This window comes from Lactuca virosa, chromosome 9 (assembly GCF_052849685.1).
Source record: "Lactuca virosa cultivar CGN04683 chromosome 9, Lactuca_virosa_CGN04683_v6, whole genome shotgun sequence".
In the NCBI taxonomy this organism is placed as follows: Eukaryota; Viridiplantae; Streptophyta; class Magnoliopsida; order Asterales; family Asteraceae; genus Lactuca; species Lactuca virosa.
The window spans coordinates 233496633-233516584 of record NC_136434.1 but is presented as its reverse complement, the minus strand read 5'-3'; the positions used below and the strand labels follow the sequence as shown (position 1 = coordinate 233516584).

The 19952-nt window shown below is 40.7% G+C and overlaps 1 pseudogene; it reads left to right on the top strand.

Moving 5' to 3' along the window:
- The first annotated feature begins 4083 nt into the window (after positions 1 to 4083).
- On the top strand, positions 4084 to 19598 carry LOC145140396 (vacuolar protein sorting-associated protein 35B-like; annotated as a pseudogene).
- Positions 19599 to 19952: the final 354 nt, after the last annotated feature.

The following is a 19952-nucleotide window of genomic DNA, read 5'->3' as shown; positions in this document are numbered from 1 at the left end:
AATTACAGTTGGTTTCATGAAGCAAATTCCATGATCTATTTCTGGCGGGCCATACTTTCTTTTGTTAAACAACACCCCGTTATCATACAAACACTAAATTGATTAAACAAATTTTGTTTTATGAACAGTTATTTAAATTAATTTTCTTGCACTTACATCATATAAGCCACAATGACAACACCGGTCAGCTCATCTAATATAAGAAGTGGTTCAAAATCATCTCAAGTTAAGTACGTGTAACTATTGTACCCAAAAAGATCATTCTCACACTGCACTTTTATTGAATCAACCTTTATAACTTGTCCATTAACCATAATTGCAATCATATTCGAAATACTACTTTTATCAATTCTTATCCTTGTCTTTATCTATGCTCTGGTCCACCTTCTTTGCATGGTCACATTTTGTTTCTCCATTTCTTTTTCCTTCTTTTTACTCTTCTTTTTTGTTTCCTTCCATTTCTCCTGGTCCCATGGTTCTGTTTGTCCATCAACCATATTTGTAACGCTCGTTTTAGGTATCAATTTCTTTTTCAGAATTTTAGGGTTTTATACTGGAACTCGACAAGTTGGGGAGCTACAACTAGTCGAGTAGGGTTGATTTGTGGGATGAGGGATCTAGGACCTACTCGACCAGTCGGAATGCTTGAATCGACGAGTAGGCGCTGTAAAGGGAAAACCCTAATTTTAGGGTTTGCACCCTATATAATCTCCTTAAAAACCTTGAGGCTGACCTTCCATCAGCCTCCAAACCCTAAGAACGTATGTTCTAAACCCTAATCACCATTTCCTCTCATATTATGAGCAAGAGTGACTTTTGGAGCTTAAGAAGAAGAAGATAGTGAGAAGAAAGAGAAGATCCAGCAAACAAAGCTCTCACTCTTGAGCTTGATCATCTTTTGGACTATTATATGTCTTCAAGATTCGATTTTTATCTTAGAATATGACTAGATCTTGAGTTTACTCTTCATTTCCTATCATTCTTGTTGATTGCATGCATTGGGTTCATAAACTTTGCAACTTTATGAATCTCCAGGGAAAAATGGTCCCAAGGTGGGATAGATCTAGCTTTAGGTCAAGCAAGGATGCCATGCATGGGTTTTTTGGGTATAATTCCCCTTTGTGACCATTTTAACTTTAACACATGCATTGTACATGCATGTCCATAAAGCCTCCATCTTTGGAATGTTTTGAGGATTAGGAACTCTTATGGAAAGGAGGGATTCCAGATCCTTAGAGTCTTGAACCTCATGGATAAGCTTTTGAGCTTTCCAACCTTAGTTAAGGGCCTTAGAGCAATCAAAGTGGTTCTAGAGGATAAAGTTGGAAACTTTATCCTTATAGACACCGTTAGGTTTCAGATCTAAGCCCTGGAGTCCCTGCAATCGACATATAATAAGAATAAGCAAACAGGGGGTGGACTCACCGAGTTTCCCTGGAAACTCGACGAGTTGGATCGGGTTCCCCGTCTGACTGGACATTGAGTGAACTCGTCGAGTCGATGAGACAACTCGGCGAGTTAGCTAGGGTTTGTCCTGGTTTTCTAGACTCTGAAGGAACTCGACAAGTTGCTAGATGCACTCGACGAGTTGGGGTCAACATGGACTGTTGACCTTGACTGTTGACTGGGACATTGACCAGGGATGACCAAGTTTGACTTTGAGGGTATTTATGTTATTTCGGGATTTTGACAAGTTAATCACATGATGATTATAGGCAGTTGAGTTGGAGCTGCACTTTGGGACTTATCTGATCTTGTCGTATCAGTTCAACATTCTTGAGAGGTGAGTTTTCTCACCATACCAATGAGTCTAAGGCACCAAGGCCGGCCCATTTTATGATATGTGGATTATTGATTGATTATGTGTTATGTTAGTATGACATTTGCATAGAAGATCTCAGGGGGTTCCCGTCGTAGTAAATTGAGGCTATGTGGGGGTTCCAATGGCATTTGGTATAAGACCTTGGAGGGTTTCCATGGCATCCTGGTATATTTACATGTTTAGCTTGTATGATATTTTTCTTGGTCGTGAAGACCATGTGGGGGTTCACGTGGCAGTCAGGAAGACCATGTGTGGGTTCCCATGACAGGTAGTTAGGACCACGTGGGGGTTCCATTGGCACTAGGTATAAGAACTTGGAGGGTTTCCATGGCATCCTTATATGTTGTATGCATGGCTTATATGGTTTATGTAGCTTTTATAACTAATATGAATTATGTGATTATGTGGATTGTGTGGGGTATGCTCTGAGGAACTCACTAAGCGCTAGATTACAGTTTGTTGGTTTGTTTCAGGTACTTCTGAGCCTAAAGGCAAGGGCAAGGCTTGATGGTGCGGCATGCACTCTCCAACATTTGTTTTGATAGGACACTCTTATGTTTTGAATAAAATGTTAATGTTATAAATTTTGAAAACAATGGTCAATGTTACTTCACACTTTATGGGAATGTTTGGTTAATTAAAAATGGAAAATTTATTTGAAAAATTAGGTCATTACAAGTTGGTATCATAGCCTTGGTTTGAGGGATTTTGGCACACTCTCGGGTCTGTCGGGACTCAAAATAAGAAGATGGTAAAATTGTTTTCAAAAATAAAAGTAAAAACTTCTTAAACTGGAAAAGAGGAGAGTACAGTGCGCGTGATCGGCTGAGCCAAGTAAGTAGTTCCCCAATATGTTAGCCATGTTATACTGATATTTGAGTTATGATAATCGTATGGATCTTGCTATGTGTATGCTTTTAAAATTATATACGGTTAGGAGCTTATAGCCTTAGAATGATTGATTTGACCTTATTTCCTGTTCCTTGTTTGGTTGTGGTCCTAGGGTAGAATCTATTATTCGAAAGTCTATTTGATACTTTTCTGTGTATAATTTGCATGCATAAGGCAACCTGTTATGATGGGTCTGATTTTGGTTTGATGTGAGTAGAGAAAATCTTAGGTTAACCTAGGATTTGAGTAATGTGGTAGCTTGTGAGATATGCTTTGTTCTGGGACAAATTAGAGTTATCAGGTAGAACCTTGGGGAAGGTACATGTAGGTGTGGATGATAGTATTGGGCCCGTACTACTGAAAACACATGACATGTACCCGAACTGATGTTAGATCTGGCAACTCTAAAGAGAACCGGTGCGGGAGGATCCCCTCTTTGGACATCTTGATCATTATGAATTATGAAATTGCAGTTCAGCATGGTGGTGACACGATTTGGAGCAGGGGGATCAGGATCAGGATCCGGATCTAGGTCGGGCGACGGTACCGAGACCATTGATGAGAGGCTGTGTAAGCTCATAGCAGCCGAGGTTATGAGGGGCATCCTTGATGCTACCCCAGTGATTTTTGGGATGGTCAAGGAAGGGATGATGGAGATTATGGAGGAGAGGCTCAGGGCATTCAGAGCCGAGATTGCTGCAGGGCAGGTCGGGGCCCGAACTCCCTCGTTCCCGGAGTTCAAGGCGTGCGGGGCGCCGGAGTATTTGGGGTATGGGATCCCATAGTTAGCCGATGATGGGTAGCGGACATAGAGAACGCCTAGCGCACAAGTTCTTGCCGTGATGCAGAAAAGGTCAATTTTGCTTCATGTATGCTGAGAGATCGAGGCCTAGACTGGTGGGGAGAGGTGACTAGCCAGGTGGGGGCAGCCGGTCTGGATGAGATGACATGGGCAGAGTTTGTCAGACGTTTTGATCTGGAGTTTGCACCATCTATTGAGGTGCAGCGGTTGGTCAGGGAGTTTCAGGAGCTCCAGCGGACCACCGAGACTGTAGCGGAGATCACCACCAAGTTTCGGGAAGAAGCATTGTTGATCCCACAGTATGCTACAGATGAGGACACGAGGAGGATGAGGTATCATTCCATGCTGAGGGATGATAAATGTGAGTTTGTGAGCTTTACAGGGTGAAAAAACCTGAATGAGATGGTGGAGAAGGCCCGTGAGCAAGAGATGGAGTTGGAGTTATGCACTAAGCGGAAGCCCGAGTAAGCACATACAATATTAGGTCCGGCTAAAAAGCCTAAGACCTCGGATTCATCTAATAGGGGCCAGCAGAGCCGTAGCTGGTGTGCCAAGTGTAGGATATCTCATGGTGGAGTTTTCCGGGAGACGGGCCCGGTATGTTATACGTGTGGTCAGCCGGGCCACGTGAGCAGGGATTGCCCCAAGAAGGGCCTGATTTGTTTCAACTGCAACCAGACTGGCTATAATAAGGCCGATTGTCTGAGGTTGCAGGGAGGGGAAGGAGCAATCGCGGTGCCTGCGCCCGCCACACCGAGGATCGCTGATAGCCGCTCCGCTGAGGCGGATGTTACTGTGGTGAAGAGCCGCGCATTTCAATTGACCACCAAGGAGGCTCGGGCAGCACTAGACGTTGCGGCTGGTACGTATTTTATGTTCGTGCTCTACATTTATTTGCATTTCTTATTTGTATATTGTGCTTATCTATAGGGACCTTTTTGGTCAATGGTATTTTGGCTCATGTTCTATTCGATTCAGGTGCTATCCGATCATTTGTATCTCTTATGCTTAGCAAGAAGTTACGGGATGCGTCGGGGACTTTGGGTTCCCCGGTTGAGGTTGAGATTGCGGATGACCGCACTGTGAGTGTTGCGAGGGTAAATCAGGGTTGTCTCCTGAAGGGGTTGGGGAGAGGTTGCATGTCGATCTGGTTCTGATACTGTTGCGAGGACTGAAGGTGATCATAGGGATGCATTGGTTGGGGGCCAACGAGGCCATGATAGATTGCGAGTGCCAGCTGGTGAGAGTTCGAACCCCAAGTAGGGGAGAACTGGTTATTCATGGAGAGAGGGCCTCGCAGGGGCCAACCCTCTATTCAGCTGCGAGGGCTAGGAGACTTCTCCATCAGGGTTGTTCGAGAATCTTGGCGTACATCTCGGATACGAGGGTTGAGACCCCGACAGATTTGGGCAGTGTACCGGTTGTATAGAAGTATCATGACGTTTTCCCCTAAGAGTTACATGCAGTGCCCCCGGAGAGGCAAGTGGAGTTTCTCATTGATTTGGTGTTGGGTGCCGCTCCGATAGCCAAGGCACCGTACCAGCTAACTCCGCCCGAGATGCAGGAGCTATCTACGCAGCTTTAGGAGCTCCTAGATCGAGGGTTTATCCGTCCGAGCAGTTCCCTGTGCGGGAGCACCAATCTTGTTCGTGAAAAAGATTGACGGGTCACACAGGATGTGTATTGATTATCGAGAGCTGAACAATCTAATGGTGAAAAACCATTACCCGCTTCCGAGGATCGATGATTTGTTCGATCAACTGCAGGGTGTGTCTTGGTTTTCCAAGATTGATCTTCGGTCGGGGTACCATCAGATGAGGATTCATTATGAGGATATACCGAAGACAGCTTTCAGGACTCGGTATGGGCACTATGAGTTTTTTGGTGATTCCATTCGGGCTCACCAATGCCCTAGCAGCGTTCATGGATCTGATGAACAAGGTGTGTATGCCGATGTTGGATCAGTCAGTGACTGTGTTCATCGATGACATTTTGGTCTATTCTAATACCAAGGAGCAGCACGAGCAGCATCTGAGCGAGGTGTTGGAGACACTGAGGACGCAAAGGCTTTATGCCAAGTTCTCAAAGTGTGACTTCTTGTTGAGAGAGGTACAGTTTTTGGGGAACATCATGAACCAATAGGGTATTTTGGTTAATCCAGTCAAGATTGAAGCAGTGATGCGGTGGGAAGTACTGAAGAATACATCATAGATACATAGCTTCTTGGGTCTAGCATGGTACTATCGGAGATTCATTTAGGATTTCTCCAAGATTGCGGTGCCTTTGACTCGGTTGACCAAGAAGAATGTGACTTTTAGGTGGTGCCCAGATCAGCAGTTGGCTTTTGAGACCTTGAGATAGAGGTTATGTGAGGCCCTGATTTTAGCACTACCCGATGGGTTGGAGGATTTGGCAGTGTACTTTGACGCGTCTATCACAGGGTTAGGCGATGTACTAATGCAGAGGGCATGTGATCGCGTACGCCTCGAGGCAGTTGAAGCCTCACTAGGCGAACTACCCCAACTCACGATCTGGAATTAGGGGCAGTGGTATTTTCCCTCAAGATTTGGAGGCACTATTTGTATGGAGCTCGTTGCATCATCTTCACTGATCACAAAAGTTTGAAGTATTTGATGGATCAGCAGAGCTTGAACATGCGGCATAGGAGGTTGTTGGATGTACTGAAAGATTATTGTAAGTCCCCAATCTGCTTGTGTATCAATCAGATATGTTTGATGGTGCGGAATCCCGATCAAGCGGATGATGCCATATCAATAGAAGAAGAACGAGAAGAAGAATAACTTAAATCTATGATGTATTCAAAGATATGAGTGATGCTCCATACACATTAGATTCTCTCACATACATTATTCTTCTCTCTAAGTTTCTCTCTCTACAATATGCTCTCCTTCTCTTAGCCTTACCCTCTGAAACATGCACTCCTCACCCTATATATAGTAGACATGGGCCGTGAATGGGTTTACGGCCATAAACCTGTTCACGGCCGTAAACACAACCGTAAACACATATACAGCCGTAAACACCAAGTTGTTTACGGTCCTAGACATAAAAATACATTTTCCTAGAAAAGTAAAGTATAAACCAAATTTTGACCCAACAATCTCCCCCTTGGTTTATAGCTTTCTTTTCTAATTGACCCAAAAAACTCCCCCTAAAAAGTAGCTGGGTTTTTTTTGTCAATCTTCATTGGGATCTTGGCTTCAGTATTAATCTTCAAATTCTTCACAGCTTCAATATGAACATGATGAATCTTCAATAAATGACTTCATCTTGAGCAATTGGGCTTTTCTTCAGAATTTGGCATTGAACGCACGTTGGGTGAGGAGGCTTCTTGAAAAGATTCTTGAAAATTTCGCTTTGAGCTTGAGAATCTTCAGAGAGAATAATAGAGAAATCTAATCTTCTGGATCACTTCAGCGGGTACAAGATAGCAGCAAATTGATTGAGGAGGCTTCAATGCAATCTGTCACATAATCTTCAAGTACAGCTTCACCTTGCTTCTGGGATAGAAAAATTGAATGTTGAAAGAATAGTCTTCATTTCTTGCTCCTTCGAATGAGAATTCTTCGATTATCACGGATGAAGCCTTGGCTCAGAAATTTTCGATTCAGTCTCCATGAGTCTCATCTACATTTAAATTCACTTTTCAAGACAAAACAAAACTAAAAGAAAACTTAGCACACAATATTTTGTATTTTTCATATTTTCTAAAACAGAAACAAAAATATTTTTGGGTTTTTGATTTTTTTCTGAACAGGAAATAAAATAGAAATAACACTATAACAAAAATCAGAAAATTAAAAATCCAAAAATAGTGTTATTTCTGTTTTATTTCTTGTTCAGAAAAAAAATCAAAACTTAGCAAACAATATTTTTGGATTTTTCATATTTTTTCTAAAACAGAAACACAAATATTTTTGGATTTTTGATTTTTTTTCTGAACAAGAAATAAAACATAAATAATACTATTTTTGGATTTTTAATTTTCCGATTTTTGTTTGATTTTTGAATTTTCTGATTTTTTGTTTGCTTTTTGCAATTTTTTTTAATTCTCCCCCTAAATTTGTGTATAGAGGAAAACTATGAACAAATTTAACAAAAATAAAAAAAATATTTGGGATCAAAGTTGTCAAGCCATCCAATATCATTTATCAGCACACGCCTGCATGTCTAGATCTGGTCAATCACTAGTATTGTGGTCCACTTAAACACAAAGGATGTTGACAATTTGGACAGATTATAAGTGACAAGTCATTGTGATATATATTCCTAAATGGACATTTAGCTGACGACGACCAATGATATTGTTGGCCACTTAAATTAAGCAGCAAGATCTACAGACAACCTATTAAATGGTTCAATTTTAGATGTACTAGAACGTGTTTCCCACTTCCCAATATACCCCGGTAATCAAGAACTTCCAAAGAACTCCTTACTTTAGGTGAGTATTCAATCATTAAGAAAGAAGTCAGATATAGAAGTGCATATGTTGTATCCCAGGTCGGATGTCTTCCAATCACACAGAGGGAACACCATATGACTAACATAGATAGGGTTTAGAGAGATAGTAGAATGCATATGTTGTGTCCCTGGTCGGATCTTCCAATCACGCAGAGGGAACATCATATGGCTAACAGGATAGAAAGAATTTCATAGATATGGAAATATATAGAGATAGAGTTGCATATGTTTCATTCCAGGTCGGATATGTTCCAATCACGCAAAGGAAGGAACATATAACTGACAGATAGAAAGCAAGAAAATAATTTCCTACATACCTACTTTATCAGAACCCCCAGTTTCCCTATCAATACCGGAATTAAGGACATGAGTCCATACATCAAGGAAATGTTCAGACACAGTTCTATATAATTAACTTGTAGTGTATCTCGCAGGTTCCCATGTTTATCTCACTGCTCAATCTACCCGAGCGTCGTATTGTCAGTCCAAATGAAACTATCTAAGTACATATTGTCTAGTCCTTTCATTTGTCAATCTAAGTCTAGTCCTTTTGAATCCTTTGTGCCTACCAGCACATTGAACATAGAGTCTAGACAATTCGTCTTTAGTCCCTTACACATATTTTAAACTGCCCGTTATCAGTTTCTTGATATCACTTCCCAACACATCACCTGCAAGCACATTCCATTAACAACATATTTTTGGATTTTTTGATTTTCTAATGTTTTTGGATTTTTTAAAATTTTCTAATTTTTGTTTTGTTTTTATTTCTCCCACTAAATTTTTGCATAGGAGAGAAACGAAAGCAAATGCGCAAATTTATACTATCCTAAAACAAAAATTTGTCTTTGAAGAGAATCAGCTTAAGAAAAACTCAGGAGTATCGAGAAGAAAAATCAAACTGTAAGTCACCGATTGAATTTTCATCCAGAAGGTCTGAGAACAACACGTATAATCTCAGAACAGATCCGAAAATTCTTCATGTCATTAAGCACAAAACCCATGTGTGATCCTCTCCTTTCTTCCCTTCCCGTAAAGGACACATACTCTCAAACAAAGTTATGAATGTAGTACAGTTGAGATATGTCCCCTAGCAAGTGCCAGGAACAGCTACTATCAACAAACCGAAGTCTGATGATATGCCTCCATAGCTGCTTCGACACCGAGCGGGATCAGTTGATCTTTGGAACCCAGTCCATTATAAAACTAGATTGACCTTTGTCATCTTTGCAAGATACACTCTCCCATGACATGTCATGTTTATAAAAAACAGAAGATGTAGAAATATTAGAATCATTAGAAGATTTGGGAGATTGCACCTTTGGTACCCATCTGTAGTTGGATTTAACCCATTTATTGTTCGATATGATGGGTGCCTCAGTACTTGCTTTTGAACTAGAAGTCGATCGTTGAGATGACTTTGATTTTTGCTTCTTGACCGGCATTCCCTTCTTGACCTTGGGAGATGGATTCTTGGCCTTGGGATTTAAATTCTTTCCCTTCATGGCATTCCAGTCGCCATTACTTGAACGTGGCCTCGAGTGGTTTCTTTTGGAAAATCTCCCTCTTGGCTCATTTTTCCATCCTTTTGCGTAGTAGGGAACATATGCGCGATTAGGACAATTTCTGGCAATGTGTCCAGGTGTTCCATAGTGAAAGCAAGTCTGCTTCTTCATGTAGGAGTTGTTTCTTCCTGCCCCTGGTGGCGTATCCATGCCTTGTCCCTGGTTGTTCCCACATGCACACTTACAGCAGGCACTCTGTTTAGTTTGAATTGGTGGCCTGTATTTACCAACAGCAGGTTGATTAGTAGCAACTAAGTTAAAAGCAACAGATTCTGAGTTCAAGGAGTCATTGGTTTGATATTCATCAGAATTTGCAGAACTAGAATTAGTTATGTTCTCCTTGTCCTCATCCTCTACTACTTTACCTGCACAAGAAGTGGAAGCATTAGAATCGTTCAGCTCAACACTTTCTGGCACAACCACGGCAGAATTATCAAAGATATCATCAAATATATCGAAAAAGATTGAGTCATTAAACTTTGATACAATTTTACTATCAGACACACTCTCTTCAGCAGCTTGCTTGCAATGCCTTAAAGGTTGATCTGCATAAGAAGTAGAAACATTAGTACTTGCAACCTGAGGACCACATCCCGACACAAATACAGCAGGTTTGCCATATTTGAGATGTGCCTCTCTGTCCATTTCCTATTTTGTCAAAGGGTTATACTGATAGGTGTGATTAAAAGGAGGAGGCACTTTATCATACCCTAAACCCTTTGACTGATTATTTTTAAATCTCAAACTATTTTCCATCATTGATGCAACTACTTCACTCGACACATCAAATTTTCTGAAATTAAAATCCACATTTTCAAACTTATGTTTTAATGTGTCAAGTTCAGCAGTTAACTCTGCAAGTTGTTCTGTCAGATATCTATAGTTTGCTCTGATACCACTTGTAAGTCCCCAATCTGCTTGTGTATCAATCAGATCTGTTTGATGGTGCGGAATCTCGATCAAACGGATGATGCCATATCAATTGAAGAAGAATAACTTGAATCTATGATGTATTCAAAGATATGAGTGATGCTCCATACACATTAGATTCTCTCACACACACTATTCTTCTCTCTAGTTTTCTCTCTCTAGAAAATGCTCTACTTCTCTAGCCTTACCCTCTGACACATGCACTCCTCACCCTATATATAGTAGACATGGGCCGTGAATGGGTTTACGGCCGTAAACCTGTTCACGGCGGTAAACACAACCGTAAACACATATACAGCCGTAAACACCAAGCTGTTTACGGTCCTAGACATAAAAATACATTTTCCTAGAAAAGTAAAGTATAAACCAAATTTTGACCCAACAATTATGATTGCGAGATCTTGTACCATACAGGGAAGGCCAATGTGGTGGCCTATGCTCTGAGATGGAAAGCGGCAAGTGCACAGATTGGGAACGTTTGTTTGAGGATGACGGTGATCTCTGCTTTGTTGGATATGATCAAGCAAGCTCAGGTGGAGGGTGTGAATAAGGAGAAGTGGAAGGTAGAGCGGATTCGGGGTCAGTACCCCTTGTTTGTTCGGGATAGTCGGGGTCTTCTGAAACAGTGCGGGCGGGTGTGGGTACCGGTAACTGGAGGTATGAGGCAGAAGATCCTGGAGTAGGCACACAGATCCAAGTTCTCTATTCACCCAGGGGCCACGAAGATGTATAAAGATCTGAGGTTAAGTTACTGGTTGCCCTGCATGAAGCAGGAGATTGCGTGGTTTGTGGAGCGATGCTTGACCTGCATGAAGGTCAAGGCCGAACATCAACGACCTCATGGCAAGGATCAGCCAGTATCCCTTCCTATGTGGAAATGGGAAGAGATCACTATTGACTTCATCACGAAGTTACCGAGGACAAAGAGGGGTGTGGATGCCATATGGATTATCTTGGACAGATTGACGAAGAGTGCTCACTTTATTCCAATCTCCGAGAGCATCTACACTGAGAAATTATCGGATATTTACGTACGAGAGGTAGTGGCTAGGCACGGAGTGCCATCGTCAGTAGTCTCTGACCGAGATGTCTGGTTTACATCTAGATTCTGGAAGAAGTTCCACGAGTAACTAGGAACTCATTTACATTTCAGCACGGCGTACCACCCCGAGAGAGACGGCCAGAGTGAGAGGAGGATCCAGACACTCGACGATATGCTTCGGGCATGCGTATTGGAATTTGGAGGGAGTTGGGATACATACCTCCCACTAGCAGAGTTTTCATACAACAATAGTTATCATGCTAGTATCGACCGACCGCCATTTGATATGTTGTATGGTCGGAGGTGTAGGACCCTTGTTTGTTGGGGTGAAGTAGGGCACCAAGTAATGGGGAGCACCGAGGTGGTGATCAAGACTAGTGAGTTGATTCAGCAGGTGCTTGACAGATTGCGAATTGCACAGAGCCGTAAGAAAAGCTATGCGGACCGTCACCGATCGGATCTCGAGTTTCAGGTGGGAGATTTCGTCTTGCTGAAAGTGTCACCATGGAAGGGTGTCATTAAGTTTCGGAAAATGGGCAAGCTAGGGCCCCGATATATCGGACCATTCAGGATTACTGCTCAGGTGGGCAAGGTGGCATATTGTTTGGTTCTGTCGGACGAGCTTATCCAGATACACAACACCTTCCACGTGTCTCAGCTCCGGAAGAGTGTCACAGACGAGGCCACAGTTGTTTCTCTGGACGATATTCAGTTGGACTAGAGTTTGAACTATATAGAAAGGCCCGTTGCGATTTTGGATAGGAAGAACAAGGTTCTTCGGAACAAGGAGGTGAAGTTAGTGAAGGTGCAATGGTAGCACCAAAGAGGCTCTGAATGGACATGGGAGCCCGAGGATGAGATGCGAGAGCACTACCCGGATTTTTCGCATCAGCAGACTTCGAGGATGAAGTCTAGTTCAAGTGGGGGAGATTTGTAATGCTCATTTCAGGTATCAATTTCTTTTCATAATTTTAGGGTTTTATACTTGAACTCGACGAGTTGGGGAGCTACAAATTGTAGAGTATAGTTCATTTGTGGGACGCGGGATCTAGGACCTACTCGACAAGTCGGAAGGCCCGACTCGACGAGTAGGCGTTGTAAAGGGAAAACCCTAATTTTAGGGTTTGCACCCTATATAATCTCCTTAAAAACCTTGATGATGACCTTCCATCACCCTCCAAACCCTAACAATGTTTGTGCTAAACTCTAATCACCATTTCCTCTCATATTATGAGGTAGATTGACTTTTGGAGCTTAAGAAGAAGAGGATAGTGAGAAGAAGGAGAAGATCCAGCAAACAAATCCCTCACTCTTTAGCTTGATCATCATGTGGACTACTGTAAGTCTTCAAGATTCGATTTTTATCTTAGAATATGACTATATCTTGAGTTTACTCTTCATTTCCTATCATTCTTGTTGATTGCATGCATAGGGTTCATTAACTTTGCAACTTTATGAATCTCCAGGGAAAAATGGTCCCAAGGTGGGCTAGATCTATCTTTTGGTTAAGCAAGGATGCCATGCATGGGTTGTTGGAGTATAATTCCCCTTTTTGGCCATTTTGACTTCAAGACATGCATTGGACATGCATGTCCATAAAGCCTCCATATTTGGAATGTTTTGAGGATTAGGAACTCTTCTGGAAAGGAGGGATTCTAGATCCCTAGAGTCTTGAACCTCATGGCTAAGCTTTTGAGCTTTCCAAACTTAGTTAAGGGCCTTAGAGCATTAGGAGTGGTTCTAGAGGATAAAGTTGGAAACTTTATCCTTCTAGACACCTTTAGGTTTCAGATCTAAGCCCTAGAGTTCCTGCAATCGACATATCATCGGAATAAGCAAACAGGGGCGGACTCGACCAGTTGCCCTGGCAACTCGACTTGTTGGATCAGGTTCCCCGTCTGAATGGACATTGAGTGAACTCGTTGAGTCGATGAGACAACTCGGTGAGTTGGCTAGGGTTTGTCCCGGTTTTCTAGACTCTGAAGGAACTCGACGAGTTACTAGATGCACTCGACGAGTTGGGGTCAACATGGACTGTTGACCTTGACTGTTGACTGGGACTTTGACCAGGGATGACCAAGTTTGACTTTGAGGATATTTATGGTATTTCGGGATTTTGACAAGCTAATCACATGATGACTATAGGCAGTTGAGTTGGAGCTACGCGTTGGGACTTATTTGATCTTGTCGTATCAGTTCAACATTCTTGAGAGGTGAGTTTTCTCACCATACCAATGCGTCTAAGCCAACAAGGTCGGCCCATTTAATGATATGTAGATTGTTGATTGATTATGCGTTATGTTTTTATGACATTTTCATAGAAGACCCTGGGGGTTCCCGTGGCAGTAGATTGAGACCATGTGGGGGTTCCCATGGCATTTGGTATAAGACCTTGGAGGGTTTCCATGGCATCCTTGTATATTTGCATGTTTAGCTTGTATTATATTTTTCTTGGTAGTGAAGACGATGTGGGGGTTCCCATGGAAGGTAGTTAAGACCACGTGGGGGTTCCAGTGGCACTAGGTATAAGACATTGGAGGGTTTCCATGGCATCCTTATATGTTGTATGCATGGCTTATATGGTTTATGTAGCTTTTATAGCTAATATGGATTATGTGATTATGTAGATTGTGTGGGGTATGCTCTGGGGAACTCACTAAGCGCTAGCTTACAGTTTGTTAATTTGTTGCAGGTACTTCTGAGCATAAGGGCAAGGGAAAGGATTGATGGCGGGACATGCACTCTCCGGAATTTGTTTTCATGGGACAGTCTGATGTTTTGAATAAAATGTTAATGTTATGAATTTTGAAAACAATGGTCAATGTTACTTTGCACATTATGGGAATGTTTGGTTAATTAAAAATGAAAAATTTATTTGAAAAATTTGGTCGTTACAATATTTTCTGTCCCCTTTTTCTTTCTTATTACTTCCTATTAATTCTTTTACGGGTGTTGCATGTTTTTTCACTGTTGTTGCATGCTTTTTCATAGGTTCCTGCACCACTTTTCCCTAAAAAAATATAAAAAACAGAATGAAAAAGGAAGCTGGAAACAAAAACATGTTTGTTGCATTTGGTGTGAAGTGAACCAGGAAATAGGAATCACAAGAATGGAATGAACACACTCAATTATAAGAAAATATCAGGAAACAAAAGCATGTCTGGTGAATCATTTACTGAAGCTGAAAATGAACTCACTCAAATATCAGAAAAATTAAGAAAACCAAGGGTATTTTCGATATATAATGAAATGGAATCACAAGAATGGAATGAACACATAACGAGATCATGGAATTTGCCTAAAAAATCCATGGTTAAGAGACAAGCTTATTTTGCCTAAAAAATCCATGGTAAAAATTTGACAATGAAGGGTTGACTTTTGATCTTGAATCCGACAGAGGGAACATTTCTATTTCTTTGACTTATATTAGAACATCTGAGCTTACTTATGAACAGTTAATACAAAGTTCTTTAAGATCTTTCTTATTATATATAGTTTTTCAGGTAACTCTTACAAATCAGTTTCTACTGACTATGTTGAGAGAGCAAATAACATTAAATCTGTGTAAATGGTATGCGTAAAGAGTATTAACAGGTCAGAGCATCGAATAACTAAGTGTCTCGACCAACTTAGTATGTGCCCAAGTGCATCTTTAACCTTCACAATGTACTCCTCTTCAAGTGGAATAGGTCGTAAAGCTTTTTCTTGTAAGATTGTTTCCATCATAACTTGAATGTTTTAATATATTACGTAAAGGTAAAAAGTTATTAAGATCCAATTTTCTAAAAAAATGAAAATATATAAAGTAGTAATAATGCTGATTTTCATAAGACCCGAGGCACTATACTTCATTATTGATCCTTTAGCGAATACATTTGCGGCAAAGTCTACCACAAGAAGACATGAATTATCCAAAAAGTATAGTATGTTAGTTTGTAGAAAGAAAATACTTTAAAAATATGCATTTATACCCAGGACTTACAAGCGATTCTTCCGGTGGTTCTTTTTCAACATCTTCAAAAATGCCCCATATTTGGCAACTTGAGCGTGTGGAAACATTACATACACCTCTTTTTAGTTTCTCTAAGTCATCTTCAATTTTGTTGATTCATTTATCCATCCTCTCGTTCTCAATCTCCAAGTAAAGCTTATCATTCTTCGGTAAATAAAAGTATTGATGTGGCGTTATAAATTTACCCATCCCTCGTACATGCCCATGTTGTTCCTCAGTACCTAAGGCCTCTGTAAGCACATCATGTTTTCCACATATAATCTCTCCAAAACTTCCTGAATTCTGTGTAGAAACCACCACTTTGTTCTCTTCAACGTGAAAAAGAAGCATCTTGTTACATGTTGCCAAAAGTTTAAAAGGTAAAAATAAAAAAAAGTAATTGTGCATAATAAAACAAAAAATGGAGAACCAATGGGATCGATGGTTATGTTAGGAATCGGACCGGGTACACGCAGCGGAAACACACTATCAGACACACACAAACTCACGAGAAAATAAAGCAAGAAGGAACACAAGGATTTTACGTGGTTCAGATTCGGTGCAAATCCTACGTCCACGGGCTGCAACTAGAGATTTTAGTATTATGAGAAGATTACAATTATGATGACACTCTACACTTGATGTTCTCTCAAGTTTTTTGCACACTATATTCAATAGACAGAGGGTTATAAATAGCCTTACATAGACACCAAAGAAACAGAAAGACAAAAGCAATAAGATACTACCTAGTTAGTCAAAAATGAAGGCTAACATAATCTTTGGTAATATGAAATTCTACCCACTAATTTGGACTACTGCCAACTAGCTTTTACATTGATCAACAATTTTCTACGGCCATCTTCTTTGACCACCTTTTCCTTCACCTATTTTCTCCACCAACCAACAATCTCCCACTTGGAGAAAATAACCCAATAATTCTCCAGTAATCTTAAAACAACCAAGTCTTCCAAGCCTCCAGTTCCCAAGAACAAGCTAAACTTAGTCCAATTTCTCTAATTGCAGCCGCCACTCATCTTCAAGTACTAGAAGGGCCAGTTGAAGCTCCCACTAGCTCCAACTCAGTCGTGGCTAATCCCACCACCGACTCATCCTCTGTCTCAACCGGTTTGGACACTCCACCAGATCCAGAGATACACCGAGGACCAATAACACTCTCCAAACTTAGCAAACTTCCAACAGGAGAGAATTTTTCAGTCTTAGTCTTCAAAACCCAACGGCTCTTTGTAACTGTACCCGGAACACACCCCGTGCTCCCACTGTCATAGAATCTCCTGACTGGTTTAGACTTTCCGACTCGTTCAGCTAACATCCCCTTGGCTCCAGAATTCATGTTTGCAAAATGAACTCTCTTAGCCGTAGATTTAGCGAACCAGATTTTGTCTTGCTTAACAGGGACGGTCATACTTCCCTCAGCAGGTACCTCAACCATATACAATGACCCACACTTCATACCATGAGCAATCACCAGATTATCATTGACCACCCTCCATTTACCACCACCAAACCTTACTTCCAGTCCTTGTTTATCCAGCTGACCAATAGAAATCAATTTCTTTTTCAGCTCCGGAATAACCCTGACATTCTTCAGGCTCCATGTAGTTCCCAATTAAGTAACTAGATCAATATCTCCCATGCCCGTTACTTGAAGCATCTCGTCATTTGCTAACCGTACCTTTCCAAAATCTCCTTTTTTTAGATTCACCATCGTTTCCCCGTTGTCCATGGCGTGAAACGAAGCCCCTGAATCCATGACCCAAGAGTCTACAGAACTTTCCATACTGAGTATCAATGCATCATCCTCAGACACACTCTCAGCACCGGCAATGTTCAATTCTTTCTTTGGACATTGACTCTTAACATGTCCCACCTCCTGGCAGTTCCAGCACTTCACATTCTTCTTAGTTCTAGATGAACTTTTTCCCCGACTCCCACTGCTTCCACTATTCCTGCTATTCCCTCTACCTCTTCCGACATTTAATAAATCAGAAGAGGAAGATCCACCTTGATTCTTGCGTCTGATATCCTCGCCTAGAACCAAATCTCTAACCCCTTCAAAAGTCATACCACTGGTCCCCACGAAACTCGTAACAGCAGTAACTGTTCCGGACCAGCTATCAGGTAGAGAAGCTAGTAGCAGTGATGCTTGAGTCTCGTTATCAAATTTAATTCCCACAGATGATAATCTGGACAGAATTGAATTTAGATTATTAATGTGAACCGTAACTGAGCCTTCCTCATTCATCCTTGTAGTGAACAACTCCTTCATCAAGAACACCTTGTTAGCTGCCGATGGTTTCTCATACATATTTGACAGAGCCTCCATCATACCACGCGCCGTGGTTTCATTCATGATGTTGAAAGCAACGCTCTTCGTCAATGACAATGTAATAACCGCCTTGGCTTTCTTGTCCTTTGAGTTCCACGCATCTTCAACAGCTTTTTCCATTTTCTCCGGTTTGTCTCCGAGTACCACGTCCAAGTCTTTCTGACATAGTAATGCTTCTAATTGCATTTTCCACCAGCTAAAATCAGAACCGTTGAACTTTTCGATTACAACCTTGTCTTCAGCCATTACGACAAACAAGATACAAATCAGGTACACTCGTGCGTGAAAAAAAAATGATTGTACCCTCCAAAACCTCGCTAACCTGTCTCTGATACCAGTTGTTAGGAATCGGACCGGGTACACGCAGCGGAAACACACTATCAGACACACAGAAACTCACGAGAAAATAAAGCAAGAAGGAACACAAGGATTTTACGTGGTTCGGATTCGGTGCAAATCCTACGTCCACGGGCTGCAACTAGAGATTTTAGTATTATGAGAAGATTACAATTGTGATGACACTCTACACTTGATGTTCTCTCAAGTTTTTTGCACACTATATTCAATAGACAGAGGGTTATAAATAGCCTTACATAGACACCAAAGAAACAGAAAGACAAAAGCAATAAGATACTACCTAGTTAGTCAAAAATGAAGGCTAACACAATCTTTGGTAATCTGAAATTCTACCCACTAATTTGGACTACTGCCAACTAGCTTTTACATTGATCAACAATTTTCTATGGCCATCTTCTTTGACCACCTTTTCCTCCACCTATTTTCTCCACCAACCAACAGGTTACACTGCACTGCATTGCATAATATCAAAATGATTTTAATAGTGTTTTAACTTAAGTCTACACTATACATTGTTTAATTATAACTATGAGTTTTTTATTTACAAAATGAAAGATTAAACATAATAAAAAAGCTCATTGCTTATGTTTATAGGACTCCAAAGCTCAAGTAACTACAATTCACCTCATAATTGGAACCCTTCAAAGGACACATATATTTGATGTGGAAAATAGAGACACCTTGACACATAAAGCCACATGTCTAATAACAAACACAATTCAAACACAATCATATTTATCCAATTTCCACTATTTTTTAAACTAAAAATCTATTCTTTATTTTTCTTCAATGTTTAGTATTCTACTAAACTTTTGAAAAAGCTAGATTTGTGCAGAGTTGTGTATGCATGCTCATGTCTGTTTTGGGTGGATGATTAGGATGGAATCAAGGATGGAGAAAGGTATTCCATTCCTCTTTTTTTGGAATTGACACAATCGTCATTACATTCCAATTCCAATTCCAGTTCTAGGGTTTTCCTTTTCCTTTAACGTGCATTAAGGATTGCAAATGTTGCACATCAAATGATAAATGTTGCATGTGGTAGCAGTGGGCTCGTTACTCTCTTTGTTGAAATAATCAACAAGTAAGTAGCATCCTACTGTTATTTCTTTATATTATAAGATTTTTACTTATTATATAAATGGTATTATCCAGTTATTTGTATTATTTTGAGAAAGGGAATCCACAGATAACAAGTGTTGCAATCCAAGGGCTGATAGAGCTGATCAAAACTGAAATGCAAAGTGACACGGAGACACTTGATCAACACACTGATGCTTTCTTTACTTGTACCTTAAGGTACATACAGTTCCAGAAACAAAAAGGTGGGGCCATGGGTGAGAAGTTTGATACTATCAAACTTTTATAGCAACACTTAGTTTGTTTTCTTTTTTATATTTGTATAATTTGAGTATCCATGTTAAGAGCATATGTTTGAATAACACAAAGATCTGGTTTTCTAGAAATTTTACCTTGTGTTCAACTTGAGAAGCTTCATAAGGTAAGAAACCCTTGAATGTGTTCAATTTAGCATCATATTCATGGCTAGAAGGCACCTATTCCCCTTGTGTTGACTTTCTCCTGCTCTTTCTCTTCTATTACCAGGTTCTCTGGTCAACCGAGGAAGTTGACTTTGCGTGAATCGTTTCAACAGGAACACCAAGCTCAATAAGTGACTTCTGTAATAACTTAATCGGACCTAAGGCATGTAAATTTGAGCAGT